Below are 18,639 nucleotides of genomic sequence, written 5' to 3'. Positions count from 1 at the left end.
GCTGAGAGGCCTGGAGCCACACTGCACCGATGTAAGGAGTGCAGCTAGTGTTCAGGTGATCTTAATACCTAATCACCATTCTCCTCTAAAGGAACCAGGATTAGGACTTCTTGGAAAAATGAGTGAGTCTAGAACTGAAACATGAAAGAAAAAGGTGAAACTGAAACATCTTCTGGTGACAGAAAGTAAGAAAGTGCCAAAGAATGACAGATGCATGTTAAAATGACATAGGAGCCTGGTTGAGTGGGCTTTTGCTGGGCAGATTTGGGGATGATTTAAGCATCAAAGCATAATAACAGCAATAGTCATAATTATAATCCATTATATAAAACAAGACTTTATGAGTTCATTTTTATAAAATTAAAAATGAAACAAATAAAGAGAAGGGGAATCTTCTTTTCCTCACAATAAATGGCAACCAATAAATGTTGAAAGAATGATGGAGTAGAAGATCACCAATGGATGCTACAACTGATGGGTAGAATTTTAATTAACCAGGATATTAACATAGGCTTCAAGTATCTTTAAACACCTTATTTATTAATTATAGAGAGATAAACAACAACTTTTCATTGGAGAATCCTAGCAGATGTCAAAGCAATCGTCAACACTGGGACCACCAGCATTAAATACTTCCACATATGATGCAGAGAAAAATGAACCATCGTTTACATGGTAGTCCTGCTGCAGCAAATGATCTAGACTAATCATGAGGAAATGAATAATCTGAATATAGCAGTGAGGAACTAATTAGACAAACTCAAATCAAAGGGCATTCTATGAAGTAATTGACCTGTATTCTTCAAAAATGTCAAGGTCATGAAGGATAAAGAAAGTTAGAGGAAATGTTTCAGCTTAAAAAGGAATAAAGAAATATGACAACTACATATAATGCATCCTCTTAGGTTAGATCCTGAAGTAAGGAAAGCAGCTGTAAAAGACATCATTGGAACAACTGAGAAGTTCTGAATATAGACTGTGGATTAACATCTTAGTCTGAGTTGGCTGCTATTACAAAATGCCATAGACTGCTTAAACAGTGGGAATTCCTCTCTCACCATTCTGGAGGCTGGAAGTCCAAGGTCAGGGTGCCAGCATGGTCTGTTTCTGGTGAGAACCCTATTCCCTTGGGTTGCAGATGGCAGACGGGGGGCGGGGGAGAGAGAGAGAGAGAGAGAGAGAGAGAGAGAGAGAGAGAGAGAGAGAGAGAGAGAGAGAGAGAGAGAGAGAGAGAGAGAGAGGAGCACTTTTGGAGTCTCCTCTTGTTTTTCAGTTACAGGTGACATGCAACATTATATTAGTTTCAGGTGTACCATATAGTAATTAGACATGTCTATAAGTTAGAAGATGATCATCCTGATATCTGGTGTCTCTTCTTAAAGTGCAGTTGTCTCACAGGACCAGCTCCCCTATATACACGATCTCATCCAACCCTAATGATCTCTGTAAGGCCCCAACCCCAAACATCACTATAAAGAGCCTTGCTTTAACAAATGCACCCATGAAAACCAGAGGTGATAAGCAAGAGAAATATAAACCAAAATATAATTGACAATTAAAAATATAATTTTAGCTTTTCTCTTAAGGATGTCAGTACATACAAGTTTTCTGTATGGCAATTAGTGCTTAACCTACATTTTATAGATTATTCACTAATCTATTTTTCAATGAAAACATAACCCTTAATAAAGCATTTTCCCAAGACATCATACACAATTTTCTCTTTCGGCAAAAGCAATAACTTATAAAAACAGAAACTTACATTCATCTTTTATCAAAATCATAGCTTCTTCATTATCAGTTAGAGTTTATTTTCTGTGACTTTTCAAAATAGATGGACTTGATTTCCATTCTCATTTTTCATTTAAGAGAAATGTGTTGTGTCTTAAAAAGTTGAAATATATATTAAGCAAAAATATTTAAATGGGTTAGACGTATTGCTTTTATGTCCACATATGGTGAACTACTTGAAAAGTTGTGTTGTTTCCTAGGAGGAGAAAGGATCTATGGGTCTAACTTTTGGATTAAGTCAACAATTTCCACATGGAGTTGGCCTTCATGGCCTGGAATGCTATGTGTGCCATACCAGGTTAGCTATTTGCTCTGGTGTGGTCAATAGTGAGCTACTTTGTAAACTGAGTGGTAAAAATGATCACAGCTACTCCAAATATGGGCCTCTGATTGTTCTACTTTTCCTATTACCTTGCAAAGTAGAGACTTGTACTGTATTCCATGGGGTTAAGAACTTTGAGAGTTAAATGTGGATGGGGAAGCAGAAAGGAGGCTATCCAGGAACGGCCCAATGGGGATGATCTGACAATGGTGTGAAGTGTGTGGACAACAAGGTGGCAATAGGTGTCTCGATCTGTTTATGCTGGTAAGAGGGATCCTCCCAGAGCAGGGAGAGTGCCAGATGCACAATTTGTGCCGGGCCTGCCCTAGTGAAAAGTTTAGAGAAAAGCCTCATACCTAGCTCCCTTTATGCATTAAGAAATCAGATGTTACCACTGATGATGTGTTGGCACCTCATCATTGTAAATTTACTGTCTATTTTGCCTGATTCTTCACTAAAATACCATGCGCGTCACAAAAGTAAAATTTTATGTTTCAAATGACTGTCATGGCAACTTTGCTCCTCTTCAAAAGCTTCCTCTCACTTTATAAACTGTTCTGTTTCACTTTTTGCAGAGCCCTCTCCCCTGGACCTGTGCCAAGGCTCTATGTGAATTGAACTTTACATCATCTCCCTGCCACCATGCAAGGTTCATCCTTGGCACAGGGAACCCACAGAACCCCTAGGCTCTCCTTTCTGAGCACCTAGGGTAGACTGAAATCATCAGCGTGATGGCTTCTTCTCAAGTCTGCTGCCTACATTCTCTCCAGAACACACATGAATTTTTCCTTAGACAGCCAAGTAGGGGCATAAGAATTTCCTTCTAGAAAATCTGCCAGAAATTTCAAAAACAATCCAAAAGTGTTAACGGCTTTATGCAGAAGGCATGTAGATCTAGACTCTTCCCTTTGAAAAACCTTATACCTTAGTTCACCAATAAACACTTTTTAAAAAAAATTGTTTTTCAGTTAAAGTTGATATTCAACATTATTTTATATTAGTTTCAGGTGTGTAGCACAGTGGTTAGGCAATCATATAGTTTACAAAATGGTCCCCCCAAATAACTCAAGTACCCACCTGGCACTATATGTAGTTATTACAGTATCATTTTCTATATTCCCTATGCTGTGCTTCACATGACTATTTTGTAACTACTAATTTATACTTCTTAATCCCTTCACCTTTTTCACCCAGTGCCCAATGTCTGTCCCATCTGGTAACCATCAGTTTGTTCTCTGTTTCTGTGAGTCTCTGTTTTGTTTGTTCATTTATTTTGTTCTTTAGATTCCACATTTAAGTGAAATCATATGGTATTTTTTTCTGTCTGACTTATTTTAGTTAGTATAATATCTTCTGGGTCCATCCATGTTGTCACAATGGTAAGAGTTCATTCATTTTTATGGCCAAGTAATATTCCATTGTATATATGTACACATCTTTATCTACTCTTCTACTGATGGGCACTTAGGTTGTTTCCATATGTTTGCTATTGTAAACAATGGTGAAGCAAACATAGGGATGCATATATCTTTTCAATTAGTATTTTTGGCTTCTTCAGTTATATACACAGAAGTGGAATTGCTGGGTCATAATGTAATTCTATTTTTCAATTTTTTGAGGGACCTTTATAGTGACTGCATCAATTTGCATTCCCAGCAACAGTGTAGGAGGGCTCTCTTTTCACTGCACCCTTGCCAACACTTGTTGTTTGCTGATTTATTGATGATGGCCATTCTGACCAGTGTGAGGTGAAATAAATTAAGGTTTTGCCTTGCTAGTGGCTCCCCCTGCCCATATCCCCATGCTCACACTGTTGAACATTATTATGTCTGCACTTCTTCCTAATGGCTGACCTAAGTCCTCCCTGCATTTTCAGAGAAAGCTCTTCTCAGGAGCACTGTATACAACCTGGCAAGAGACAGTCATATAGGAAGGGTGACATTCTATTATATTTAGGTTTCCATGATCACAGGGAGCAATGCCAGATAGAAATGTAAAGAAAGAAGTTCATGTCAATACAGCTGTGTACTAGGGTATGCCCTAAAGCCTTGAGGTGGTTCAGGAAAAGGTTTGGGATGTTTCCTTTTCTTCTTCCATTGACAATAATGTCTACTATTCCATCTTGAGATTTTTGAGAAAGAGATGGCAGGTGAGGAGGTTGGGGCATTAATATGTGAATACTATATCTATTAACCCCAAAGTACACTTGATTAACAACTATTGGTTTAAAAATAAAATAGGAATGATCCAAATGTAACTGAATACAGGCTATAGTCTAATTTTCCTTTGATTAAAGTCTTTGGCTTTGAGTGATCCTTTTCCCTTTCCCTTAGGGAATAGGAAAGACAGAGAGAGACAAGAATCTGTATAACATTTAAACACAGTGCTATCATGCCTGTGATAGACATCTCCATGTGATGTCCTAAGTAGCTAGTGTTGCCTTGGCAACACTACAATGGTAAACAAAGATGTTTTCTGGGTGGCTAGAGGAAATATGGCTTTTATACCATATCACACCCTCCTATCCCCTACCCCCTACCATGAATCTAAAAGATTTTCTTTCCTTTTGCTATGAATTTTCCCTCTCGAGATAAAATAAGTGAGGTGAGCTACTATTTTTCTCTCCTGTTTATTTTTATGTTCTACATTATGCATTGCTGGGAATTTTTGTTGAAACAACCACTCAATTTAGAGAATATAATATTGCATATTGAATTCTGTAATCTCCTGTTGTGTGGCACTGCTGAGAATACACAGGGGGAAATCCCTGATGTGAAATCTCAGGCTATGACAAGTTTGACAAGATGAGCTTGAATGACCTTACCTCATGTGGTCACACAGCCAAGTCTACTATCAAGGTTCTCAAAAACAGATAAGGCAGATGAGGAATGGCTCTCTTGAGACAAACACTGAGCTGCTGTAATCAGAGTACAAAAAAATAAATTTAGGACATTTTAAATCATTGTTTAACAAGTAAAATAATGTGCTGTGAAGGATGATGAAGAACAGGCAAATAGGGGTTTTTATAATTTCTCTAAAAGCACCATATGAAGATTACAAATCATTATTGTTTTGTAAAAGGAAATATATTTTTAAAAATTTAACTGGGAAAGGAGGATGGAAGGAAATGCAATGTGCCCCAAAAAGCGTTCCTTAAAGTGATCGTTGGTGAACTGTGGCTGCTTCTCATGAGGCAGCGACACTTCCTCTAATGCACACAGAGACAAAGAAAATCCTCAAAGGCAACGTCCCTTGGAATCTTTGTGATATTTCTCACTCAAGAAGGACTAATTACTATGAATGGAAGGTTTTTTAAAATATAAACTTAAATAAGGTATAAATGTATGTACTTATCAGGCATATTAGCATGCATACCTTTCTTATGCCTCGTTTCCTAGTTGTGGGGGCGGGGGGCATCAGATGCTCGGTGGGATCCAGGTGCAGAGGGATCGCATTTCGATTGAAAGACAATGGTTGGGACCTAGGATTTGGGTAGAGAAGAGCCTGAACGATTCTCAGCTTACAAGCCTGGATCAAATCCTGTGACTGAAGAGAAAATGTCCAAGCGGGAAAGAACTGGGGACCTGTGTTACAGAAACACTTCTGTTCAGGATAAAGCCAATTCCTCTGCTTGCTGACCATAGCCCAGAAAATCAACATTCAGTGTTTACAAGCTCTTTTTCTCACTCAGTCTACTAGGAGCAAGCTCCATGATTCTGAAGAGAGAAAGAGATTTACTTTTGTCACCTGAAAACACATGTCCATCACTAACTGAACTGTGTGACCGTCTGCCAAAGAGCAGAACTCTCTGTCTGTGGAGACTGAACGGTTGTAGGAAAAATAATATAGTGATGGGCAGCAATGATAGCAGAGGCAGGGGGAGGGTGCATGGAGATGAGAAGAGATAAGGAAAAAGACAGACAAGAAATTAATGGTTTCAAAATTTCTTGTTTGCTCCTTTATCTGTTTCCTCTCCACCTACGCCCCTTCATGATTGCTCTAGGTATATAGATAGAGTACCTTAATTTGTGAGCATCTGTTCATCTGATTTGAATTCCAACTCTCTAGGGGAAATTCTGTGATGCAATGAACATAAAATGAGTTGCAGAACCATTAGTCACAGCAGAGGTTGGGAGGGGGGTCTCTTACCTGAGGTGCTGCTTTGAAAATGACCTCTGGTACTCCTGGCTTTCCTAATTAAATGCTATCAATCCTGCAGATGGTAAAATGATGTATATATTTTGTTGAATTCCCTCAGCAAGAATCTTTCAATGAGGGAGTGCAATAAAGATTACATTCGAGAAAAGAGAGGATCCTACTGGAATCTGTAAACTTAAACCAAAGTAAATAACACCTTAACATTATCTTTAAAAGGCTATATGAATCTTTGACTTATGCTAAAAGATTGATAATCATAAAAAGAAACATGTATTTAAGGAGATTTAAAAGGAGGAAATATTTTCTAGTTCAACTCTAAACTCCTACTCTTCTCCATAATCAGTGAATTTAGCAAAAGTCAGACATGTCCATAATTCCAAAAGTTTTTCAGGAAAAAAAACAACAGAAACCCATACTACAGTTATGATATAATTTATCATTGAAAATTGGACATTTCAAAAGTACAAGGTGGCATTTATAAAAAATGAAATTAAGACAACATCCATAACCTAGGACTATCCTAAGCAAATTAGGCAACTTGAGGTATTGGGCAACCTACCTATACTTTCATCTTAAGAAAAGCACAGTTCTGGAACCATTGCTGCAAATCTTTTTACAGATTGGAAGAAAGGACACCATGTCATCACTCATTGTCTGTGTACTCACATTTTTAGGTAAAAAATTTGAGGTCCAGGAAAGCTAAACAGTTTCCCATGGTCTCATAGCAACCTATACACTGTTTCCTCTTGTTGCTTGGAAATATTCTTCTGATAGCTTCTAGATTCCTCAGGAATATTTCTTATTGCTCCCTGAGACTAATTACAACTATAGCTGTGACACTCCCAGGGGACACAGATTCAAGAGTGTGGTTTCTTTTCCCCAGCACCCTGCTTATAAATTATTACATTGCCTGGAATGCTGCCATAATCAGAGTGGTATTCAACTATGAAGTTATAATACTTATTTATTGATACTAGAAGATTTAACTAAACATACCTTTCAATATACCCATGAATAGGATGTCTTAGAACAAACCCAAATTAAGGGATGGAGGCTGTCAACACACCATTGTTTTCACATGATGTCTTCTTTACTCTCTCTTCTTGAATGTAATTTAATTTTGTTAGCATACAGAGAGAGAAAAATCAATGTCTATCATTTAAGTCTCTGCACTTTTAAACTTCCTCCCCTTCAAAGCAAGCAATAAGGATGAATTCTAGGGGATAGAGGGGCAAACTAACAGTGTAAGCACAAGGGGGATGTTTAAACTGAGTCTTGAGGGACAGATTACCGTCAGCAGGTGTTTAGGATACTGTATGCAAAGGTTCTAAAGCATTCAGGAGAGTATTGAACAGCAAACATTGTACTGGATGGGTAGAGTTATTTTTTAAGAAAATGGCCCTGAAGGACCCTGTGTAAAGCACTACGAAGCTACTCTTTATTCTGTGTCCAATGGGAAGAATTGAAGGGTTTCAAGGAGATGTATAAATACATCTTCTAAGAATAAACTCAAGTGACTTTGAAAAAGCTGGATTGTAGGAGAGTGCAACACAATGCAACACAATGCCTGAAGATCAGCTAGGAAGCTCTTGCAAAAGCTTGAGGACAGATCTGAGCTAAGGCTTGTACTGAGAAGATTGATCAAAATGGATGGTTCAGCAAGACATTCAGGTATTAAAAGTTTCCACAAAATAAAAATATATAGTGAAACTATATTGAAACACTTAAGGGAGGACTGTATTATGAAAAATAGGAGAGGATGACTAAGATTTCTAGCTATGGAAACGGTACTGGTGGCACCCTAACCTCAAGTGAGGAGTACTGGAGAAAGAGGGAGTATTAGTTGAGCACTGGTAGAGATAATGAGTTACATCTAAATATATTAATTTTCTGTGTTCATGGCATATCCAGACACAGATGTCTCATTCATCTCCACCCCCTTTTTTATTCTCACCCAAGGACATGCTTATTGATTTTAGAGAGAGGAAGGGAAAAAGAGAGAGGAAGAGAAACATTGATCAGTTGCCTTCCATATGAAACTGCAACCTAGGCATGCGCACTAACTGGGAATCAAACTTGTGACCTTTTGGCCCACGGGACCACACTCCAACCAATGAGGCCATACTGGCCAGGGCTAACTCCACCTTTTAAAAAAATGATGGTACTGAAATTCAGAGGAATGAAGTGAATTTATGAAGATTTTCTGAATTCTTATAGAGGAATTAAAACACCAAGCTCCAAAGATGCATTCCAGAATTTTGCTGTGAGCTTCTCTAGACAAAGCTTACCATATCTTGCTATTGTTTATTTGGTTGGCTACAAGGGATATTAGTTGAGTTAATAACAGCATTTTAATTCCTTGAAAGACTTTGTCTGAATGCTGCCTTTTCCCTAAGTTATTGCCTTGTAGGTTAGCTGTATTTCAGCATTGATCGTCCACATTAAGCCATTGCATAAATTTTGCTTGGGGAGCAAAGTTCCACAAGGAAGATGACACAGCTCTGTGATGTCACAGGTTCCTGAGAGGGTTTTCCAAAGCACTAATAATATTCAGTCTGGATGTCTCCATTTCCTCTTTTTGTTTTATTCTGTGCAGCTGTGTTGGAAGTAAGCAGAGGAAGTGACCAAAACTGGATGTGGATTAGAAAGATTCTTGAACTTCCCTTTCCAGCATCTGTCTTGCTGTGGGGCAATTCAAACAGGAGGCCACCTCACAAATAGCCCTTTGTCAGAGCTAACAGCATGTTTTCTTGTGAGAAATGTCCTTTTGCTTAATGTGGGTTTTCAAAACTGTTGGTCATTAAAAGTGGAAGTGTTTGACCCTCAGTGGAGTGAGTGCATGAGTGGCGGTAATGTCACTGGTTCCTCAAAGTGAAGGCAGATGTTTGCAGGAAGGAGGATCAATGCCAAGAGGGAGATTTTTAGGATTATATAAAAATATCATTAATAAAAGATTAGTTTTGTTTTAAATGAAACAAAAAGCCCATGGCCTGTTTTTCAGGCTTCAGTGAGAACTGGCCATAGGACTTTAGAGAGTATTTTTCACAGGCTTCTCCATCTCTACGAATCCAATGTGATGTGTATTCAAAGTTATGGTGACTCAAAGCAATTTCTTTGGTTGTTTTCTTGTTTGAAGGTTCTTAGAAGATGGCAATATCTTAGGGTAGTATGTTGAATTTTAGGCAGTGGTTTGCATTTTCACAGTACCATTTTTGTAATACCAAAGCATTCTGTAGACATTTAAATTGATGTCTTATAGTTGTTTTGTTCTGTTTGGGTTAGCCAGACACAACTCCCACATTTTAAGATGCTAGTTGTGACTTTTATCTTAAGTCTCAGAACTTTTGGCTTCTTACTCAGAATTGCTGCTTACCCAAGAAAAATTGAGCTGTTGGTGCTTTTTAGTTGCTGTTGGTCTTATTTGATTTTGTCTTATTGGCTATGGTTAGGGCAAAGCTAGATGTTTATGTTTATTTAACCCAAGGCCTTGTTGTCTTCGAAAAAATTCTGCATCTGAACAACTCCCCATCAAACACACATACATGCACATATCTGTCCTGAGACATGCCTCTCCTCCAGTAGATAGAGTCTTAACCTCTGACAAGTTCTCCAACTTGAGACACACAGGTTATTAGTTCCACAATCACTTGAGTCAATGGAATTTCCCACGATCTGTTTCAGGAGCTGGTGGTTAGGATTGTATCCCTGTATTATCCCCACTCTGACTGACTTACTTGTTGTAATGTGCACCAGTGGCTTTGACCTTTCAATCACATGAAGGAAGGGAAGCTCTGCGACTATCTGGTTCCCACAGAAGTTTGCCTTGTTTTGTTGCTGGAGCACTGTAAGGCCAATGCTACTCACTTCTTTTGAGAATCCCAGCTGCAGAGGGAGTTGCTGACCACAACAGAAGCTGTTGCCAAAACACTCTTGGAGTGCTGTTATGGTCCCCAAATAAGCAGAAGTTCTCAGAAAAAATAAAAAAGGAAATTATGTTTACAGCAACATTGTAGGATAAAAGAAATTTTAGATATAGATAGATATAGTTTGTGGGTTTAGGGATGAATTCTGCCGCATTTTTCATACTGTTCAGGCTCTATTGTTCTAGCTAGGTTAGAGAAACATTTCCTTTGCTGGGATGACATCAGATCTCACTTAGTGGGTCTGTAATATTTTGTTAAAAAAACCCCACATACTGTAACAATGTAAACTGTAGTTAATACATGGATGATTTAGCTTAGAGAGGTATCTTTGATATTATAGCTATGGGCAGAGTGTATAGTATGTTCAGTTGCTGGTGTTCCATTCTATGATGCTCTGAATCTATGTCTTTGGGAAATTCCTTCACCTGTTGTTTTCAGTATACTGTGACTCCAAACATGTCATCAAACCCAGGCTGTGAATGAAATATGGCAATGGGGAAGGAAAAACATATGGCTGCATGTATCAGTGTATTGCTTCAAGATGCAGTCATGACCTTGGGGTGATGACACTGATGAAGATTAGGATGAAGAGCTTCCACCACAGAATGAGTTATAATAAGACCTTTTTGGTAAATGGCCATTTGGAGGCTTTTAAGGAATTAATAAATGACATGACCTTGTTTTTTCTCCTGAGCTTGAAACCTATTAAAAAATAGGTTAGAAGCCAAACAAAGAAGGACCAAAAATAACAGTTTTATTATGGATGAAAGCTGCATCAGAGAATAAAATTTAATATGTGGCCAACTGGACATCTAATATCCTTGCTCTTCATAATGGATTTAACCCAGAACTGAAAATGGCAGGCACTGCCCTGCAGAGATGGGATGGCCCACATGGCTGGGAGCAGAATACAGTGTGATCTCTGTGTACAGGCAGCCAGCTCTGGAAGGCAGCACTGCCCACGAGAGGTTTTTCCCAAACTAACTCATCCTCCCATAGGGAAGTGTGGGAAAGGAATGAAGATAGAGGCCAAGGGAAAGAGTGAAAAGTCCTTCATAGAAATATAAGATCCCCATTTATCCATATGCAGCATAAAGAAAAAGGAGAGTGTGAGTCATAATTGGAAAGAGAGAGAGAAGGGTCAGTACCTTAGAAGTCCTAGGAATAAAGTAGACAATGAGCCTACTGGGTGAGGGGCTTAAAGGTAAGGGAGAACAAGAACATATGGAGAATAGATACCAGTGTTTTGGCCACTTTGCTGGTTCAGATGGATAAGTAAGAAGCTGAACAACACATCTGACAGATTTAAAGGGCTGAGAACAACAAGAGTCTAAGTTCTGATGAGGGTCAAATCCTGACAAACCTTGGGTTCTTGTGGTTTGGAACCCCAAAAGGCTGTATTCAAGCAGAAAGGGAAAATTAAAAGTAACTAGGTTCTTATAGGAACTGAAGCTCATTTTAGAATCCTCTTAACCCCTATAATTAAATTCAGGTGATCCCAAATTGTAGGCACCCACAGGTACCTGATAGAAATGAACAAAAATACTTCCCGATGGAAGGTAACACCATCCTAGTCCTCAATTTATTTTTACTAACAGCATTACAGATTAAATGTCTGGCACACTGTAAAAAATATCCTTATATGTGAATAGACAGGATAACATAAATAAGAGTGAAAGGAAACACCAGACAATAGAAATTGATCTGGGTTCCAGGTATTGGTATAATCAAACATAGACTTTGAAGTAACTATACTTCCTATTGTTTAAGGAAAAAAGAGAAAAACTTAGAATTGTGGCAGAATAAAATAGAACATTTAAAAAGTAATCATACTGTGGTTCTAAATTTAAAAATACAACAACCCAAATTAAGAATTTAATGGAGAGGTTTAGATGCAGATTCTATATAACTAAAGGAAGAACTGGTAAAATAGTCAGAGGAAAATGTCCAGAATGAAGTATGGGAAGACCAAAGGGATGGAATATACAGAAAAGAGCATAAAAGAAGGCACAATGATAACAAGAAATGTATACAGTTGAAATCCCAAAAGAAAAAGAGAAAATAGGGCAAAAGCAGTATTTGAAAGATGATGACTGAGAACTTTTGAAAACAGTTGAAAGACATATCAAATAGCCTGGGAAATCCTATGCAGGATAAATGAAAAGAAAGCATATCTAGATACCTTATGGTAAAGTTGTTGAATAAAAAGTCAAAGAAAAAACCTTTAAATCTTCTGGGTGCTGGATCGTTGGTGGTGGTTATGGTGGGAAAACAGATACAATGGCAACCAAAAAGAAATACATCTTCAAAATCATGCTATCTGATTGAAAAAGAGAACTCCCTATGATAAATTATACCTTGTGGAAAAATGCTTAGAAAATGAAGGTGGAGTGAAAACATTTTCAGTAAAAAAATCAAGGCGTTTCTTCACCAGATCTGCAATGAAAGCAACAGTAGAGAGTGTTATTTAGTCAGAGGAAAAATGATTCTATGTGGAAATTCAGAGATGCTTCCAAGAGAAACAAAAATGACAAATATATCATTCAGTAATTCAGTGTTGCTGTATAAAATAATTTAAAAGTAGCCCTGGCTGGCATAGCTCAGTGGATTGAGCGCGGGCTGGGAACCAAAGTGTCCCAGGTTCGATTCCCAGCCAGGGTACATTCCTGGGTTGCAGGCCATAACCCCCAGCAACTGCACAGTGATGTTTCTCTCTCTCTCTCTCTCTCTCTCTCTCCCCCCACTTCTCTCTCTAAAAAAATAAATAAATAAAAACTTAAAAAAATTAAAAAAATAATTTAAACGTCTTATGTAATTTAATAGATATGGATAGAATTAAATAAATGATAACAATGACATATCAATTGGGAGAATGGAATAAAGTGTTTTAACATTCTTATGATGTCTAGAAAGAGGGTAAAGTGCCTATTAATTTAATGTGTTATAAGTTTCTAAGGTAAACACTGAAACAAAAGTAAAAAAACCCAACAAAACAATATATAACTGCCAAGATAATGGAGTGAGGTGGTAATAAAAAATAATGCAAAAAGAAAAAATAAATAACTAAATGAACAAAACAAGACAAAGACCTAGAACAGGTGAGATAAATAGTTAGAAACAAGTAATTTAGTAAATTTAAACATTATGTGGAAAGGTAAAGTAAAATATTTTGAGAAAGCATAAAGTGAAAGGAATCATTCTACCTGATTTCAAGACTGATTATATAGCTGTAACCATGGAGACTGTGTGGTGTTTGCAGGAGCATAGCCATTTAGATCAATGGAACAGAATAAAGAACCCCACAACAGCTCCAACAACTACAACCAGTTGGTTTTTACTAAGGCACAAAAGCAATTCAATGGATAAAGGATAATTTTTAAACAAATGGTGCTGGACCAGTTGGATATCCATAACCTCCCCACCCCCCAATAAAAAAAGAACCTAAACCTCATGGAAAAATTAACTCAAAATAAATCACAGATTTAAATGTAAAAAACACAATCTATATGGTTGGATAGGGGATAACATAGAATAAAATTTCCAGGACCTAAGGTTTGGTGGAGAGTTCTTATACATGACACCAAAAATATGCTTCATAAAGAAATATATTGATAAATTGACTTTATGAAATCTAAACACTTGCTGTGTAAAAGACCATGTGGAGAGGATGAAAAGAAAAGCTACAGACTTGGAGAAAATATTTGCCAATCATACATCTTAAAGAACTCATATATAGAATATAGAACTCTGAAATTCAACAGTAAAACAAGCTGATTAGAATACAGGCAAAAGATGAAAGATACATTTCACCAAAGAGAATATATGAATGGCAAATGAGCACATGAAAGATGATCCACGTAACTAGTCACTGCGGAAAGGCAAATTAAGACCAAGACTATGTACCTGTTAGAATTGCTAAAATAAAAAACAGTGGCAATACTAAATGCTGACAAGTATGTAGAGAAATGGAAACTATTATACATGGGAATTATAGCCACTCTGGACAATAGTGTGGCAGTTTTTTAAAAAAATAATTAAACATACACTTACCATACCTGCTGTCAACTGCATTTCTGGGCTTTTATCCCAGAGAAATAAAAATGTATTCCCACACAAAAATCTACACATAATTAGCAGTTTGTACTTAGCAATTTGGGTTGTAAGAGCTCCAAACTGGAAACAACCAAAACATCCCTGAATAGGTGGATAGTTAAACGAACTGTGGTACAACTGTATCATGGAATACTCAACTAGAAAAGGAAGACACTCTTGATACCTGCAGTGACTTGTATGGATCAAGGGCTCCATACAAGAAAAAACCTCAGAAGATTGCATACTTGTATGTAATTGTATGATTCCATTTAAATAACATCCTCAAAATGACAAATTTATGAAGATGAAGACAGACTACTGGTTACCGTGGTTTAACTGGTGGAGTGAGAGGGTGGCCATAACTATAAAGGTGTAGCATGAAGGAAACCTTAATAGTGATGGAAGAGTTCTGGGTTTTGAATGTACTTGTGGTTTTACTAACCTGCACATGTGATAAAAATTACATACTATGTATCCACACTGTGTCAAATTCCTGATCTCAATATTGTACTATTAGTGTATAAGATGTAAACTAACTGAAAAGCACAGGAGTCCTTTTTGTACTATCTTTTTAACTTCCTGTGAATCTATTATTATCTCAAAATGTGAAGTTTAAAAAAATATATGCATCAGTGATTACATTAAATGTAAATGGTATAAATGCTCCAGTTATATGACAAAGATTACCAAACTAGATAGCTGGTTTTTAAAGATAAATCTTTCTACAAGGGATATTTTTAAAACATTACTACAGAAAGTTTGACTATAAAAGGGTAGAATCACTAATCAAAGAAATGTGGTATAACTGCATAATATCAAAGCAATTGAAGGAAATGCAGTTTATGAACAATCACATGGTTTTTGTCTGTTCTTTTGAGTTTTTTCCCCTGGTGTTACAGTATTAGCCAGACCATAATATTACTATGACTGAGATTTAAAAAAAAAACAGTCCTGGCTTGTGTGGCTCAGTGGATTGAGGCTCAGGGGTTTGGGCCTGAGAACCAAAATGTCACTGGTTTGATTCCCAGCCAGGGCACAAGCCTGGGTTGTGGGCCAGGTTTCCAGTAGGGGGTTCTTGAGAGGCAACCACACACTGATGCTTCTCTCCCTCTTCCTCCCTCCCTTCACCTCTGTAAAAATAAATAAATAAGATCTTTAAAAAACTAAAAGAAATAAATTCATGACTCAGTAATGATAGAATAAAACCATCTTATGCACACACACATGCACACACAGACACAGCTAATCATTTACTTTAATATCTACTTAATTTTTAAGAAACTTAAAATATTGGTAGTGCATTGTTGTGGTCCATCCCATGACTATTTCAGAACACTCTAAGTTATTCCAAACATGTGGTTTTGATTTTGTTTTGTTTTCTTTTATTGTCTAGATCTGTTTCTACCTGCTCTATGGATCTTTTAGGCATAGTATATATCCCACTGTTTTAAGTGTACTTGTTTTTCTCCTAGTTTATTAGTGGCCATGTCTGGATTTCATAAATATCTTTATTGTTCTTGTACTTCACTCTCTTGGCATCATAAAACTGTTCAGAAAATAGCAGTGTTATCAAAATGCAGAAAATAAATGGATCTCTTTGGGAAGAAGAATATGCAATGAGCATATAGAGAAGGAACTAAAGAGGGTTTTTATAACCATCCATAAAAATAGCCATTTTGCATGTTAAAAATCAGCTTATTCCATTTCAATGTCTCCCATAGATAATCTCTCTTTTTTTTTACTGAGAAACTCTTCATAATGATCCCTAATGAAGAAACCCTATTCGAAAATAAAAGCATAAAAATTTCCTCTTAAACTTATGTGCCATTTAAATGTATCTTTATGCTTATATTGTTTGAATATTAACTGATGCTTGCCCAATCCAGGGTCAAGGTGTTAGTTATTATTATTATTAATAACTGTAAGATAATGATTAATCAGGCTACTTTTTATTCATATAAAGTTTTATGTTTTATAAGGCAATTCTCGTAAGCAGTTTCATATTTGACCTTCTCAATTGTGCTGTGAGTTACTCATGGCAATAGTTACTATTCCCATTTGCAGAAAATGAAACTGAGGCTCAGGGGTAGGGGTTCCAAGCCTCACCCCAAACCACACAACTTCAGTGGTGGAACTTAGTCTCAAACGCAGTCGTTATAACTTGCAGCCAGGGCTATTTTTACCTGGTCACAGCACCTTCCTTTTTTTATTGATGGGAGTGCAGTGGCTCATTCTGTTGTGCAGGTTTATCTCAGGAAGTATGCATACTCTTCTCCTGGGGGTCTTCCTTGTTCTATGCTCTTGCTTCAGGCTTCCCTTTCCCTGCAGCCTATCTGGTGTATGGGTTCCAGGCTGCTGTAATCTGCCTGCTGTGAATTTGTTTTTCCTCAGCAAATTTATACGGTTCTTTCTGCAATAGCATTGGCCCCACAGCATATTCATGGCAGGCTGATTACTGGTTTGCTTTGCCTCGCAATGTCAACTGAAGCCAAAATGTTTAAAATCCAAATCAGGTAGATGTCAGTGCCAAGTGCAGCCCACATGAAAATCTCCAAATTGAAAATAAGATTGGCCATGTTATCAGTATTGAATATTCTGGTAAAATTTCACTGGTAAAATGCAATTAAAGGCTGCTGAAGAACAAAATGAAAATAAAGTGTTGCTTTTATTTTCAATAAAAAAAGACAACTGTATTTGGATTCACATCATAGCCTAGTTATTGATTTCATCACCATAAATTAAAAACAGAAGGATTGTAATTAGTTAAAAGCCAATGAAAACATAGCAAAAAAAGTGAGAAGAGAGTGGAAGGAATGTAGAAAAATTGTGTACACAGGGTATAAAGAACAGTCATCTTCAGAAGAGTCTACTAAAACTAGGAAAAGAGAGAGTCCACATCACAGGCGTTTCAAAAGTTTCTGTTCATTCAAAGCTTAGTGTCTGTCTTGAAATGAGCTTGAGAGTTTCATAATGACCAGGACATAGCCTAGCTATTTCTGGATGATGGGATTCATCTGGCATGGCAGGGTAGCCTTGTGCACACAGAAACATCTAAAATCATTTTTTTCTCTGACTAATTTGTACATTAAAAATAAACTGCCTTAGAGACTTTGCTCCTTTTGATGACTGCCTGCCTTTTAATTGACAGGGCAGACTCTGCTGTGTTATGCAAAACTAGCCTTTGATATACTTAGAACTTCAACAAAGTCAATCTGAGAACTCCAAAGAAGATAATCAGGAAAGAAATTTAAGAAAGTAGAGAACAAGCTTCAATAAAAGAAGTTGAGATGTGTTTGAATGGGGATTTGGAAAGAAGGAAGATTTGGTCATGGGAGTTTGATGAAGAGTGGGTTAGACTAACCACAGAACTGGCCACTGCCCAGATTCCTTTGCTTGGACTGTCTTTACCAAATTTCAGTTATTCTCAAAACATGTTCTTGATTTTTTTCCATTTCAACCTTCAGCTGGCCAATTTTTATTTAAATTGTTTCTTTAAAACAAATTTTCTATGTCATATAATAAATATAAAATCAATAACATAAACAGAAATGTGCAAAAGAAAAAATAATATGATTTTATTAAATTTTAGCGCTATGCTATTGTTTGCCCTAAATCCTAAGCTTGAAGTCTTGCCTTTTTGCTATTTCTGGAAAGGAGGTTAACAAGTGCTAGGGAAGCTTGAAAGTTATGTAATAATTATACTGATTTTTCCCTTTGATGTAGTCAGTCAGTTTAAAGGAAAATTGTAAATTGAGAAATACTGTTTTTATTTTGTGAATAAATAGTATTGCTACTATTTGGGTTTATTATGATTGTTTTTTGGTTTGTTTGTTTTCATTGTCAGCAGCAAAATTCACTACTAGAAGGGCATGAAAGGGAGGGCATAAACAGATCACTGTAAAGTCATTTCCAAACACCATTACTTGAGTGAATCAGCTCCACTCTCCACCTCTCCTACTACACAATTTGCATCTCTTTGGTCAACAGTCAAACATTCAAAGTAGGAAGCCTTATTAGCTTAGAACACGTTTCCATTCCTTAAACAGTAAGGACAGGGAGCTTGAGCAACAATTCCACAAAATGGAGGCAATGGGAGTGTGATAATTAATTTTATATGTCAACTTTACTGGGCCATTGTATACCCAGATACCTGGTTAAATATTATTTCTGGGTATGTCTGTGAGGGGGCTTTTAGAAAAGATTAACATTTGAATTGGTGGAGTAAATAAAGAAGATATCCTTCCCCAATATGAGTGGGCATTATTTAATCTGGTGATGGTCTGAATGGAACAGAAGAATGGAGGAAGGTTGAATTTGCTTCCTGCCTAGCTGAACTGAGATATCTACCATCTC

Source organism: Phyllostomus discolor, chromosome 4, assembly GCF_004126475.2.
Source record: "Phyllostomus discolor isolate MPI-MPIP mPhyDis1 chromosome 4, mPhyDis1.pri.v3, whole genome shotgun sequence".
NCBI lineage: Eukaryota > Metazoa > Chordata > Mammalia > Chiroptera > Phyllostomidae > Phyllostomus > Phyllostomus discolor.
The sequence above is the reverse complement of the archived record's forward strand: the minus strand, read 5'-3'. Positions refer to the sequence as shown.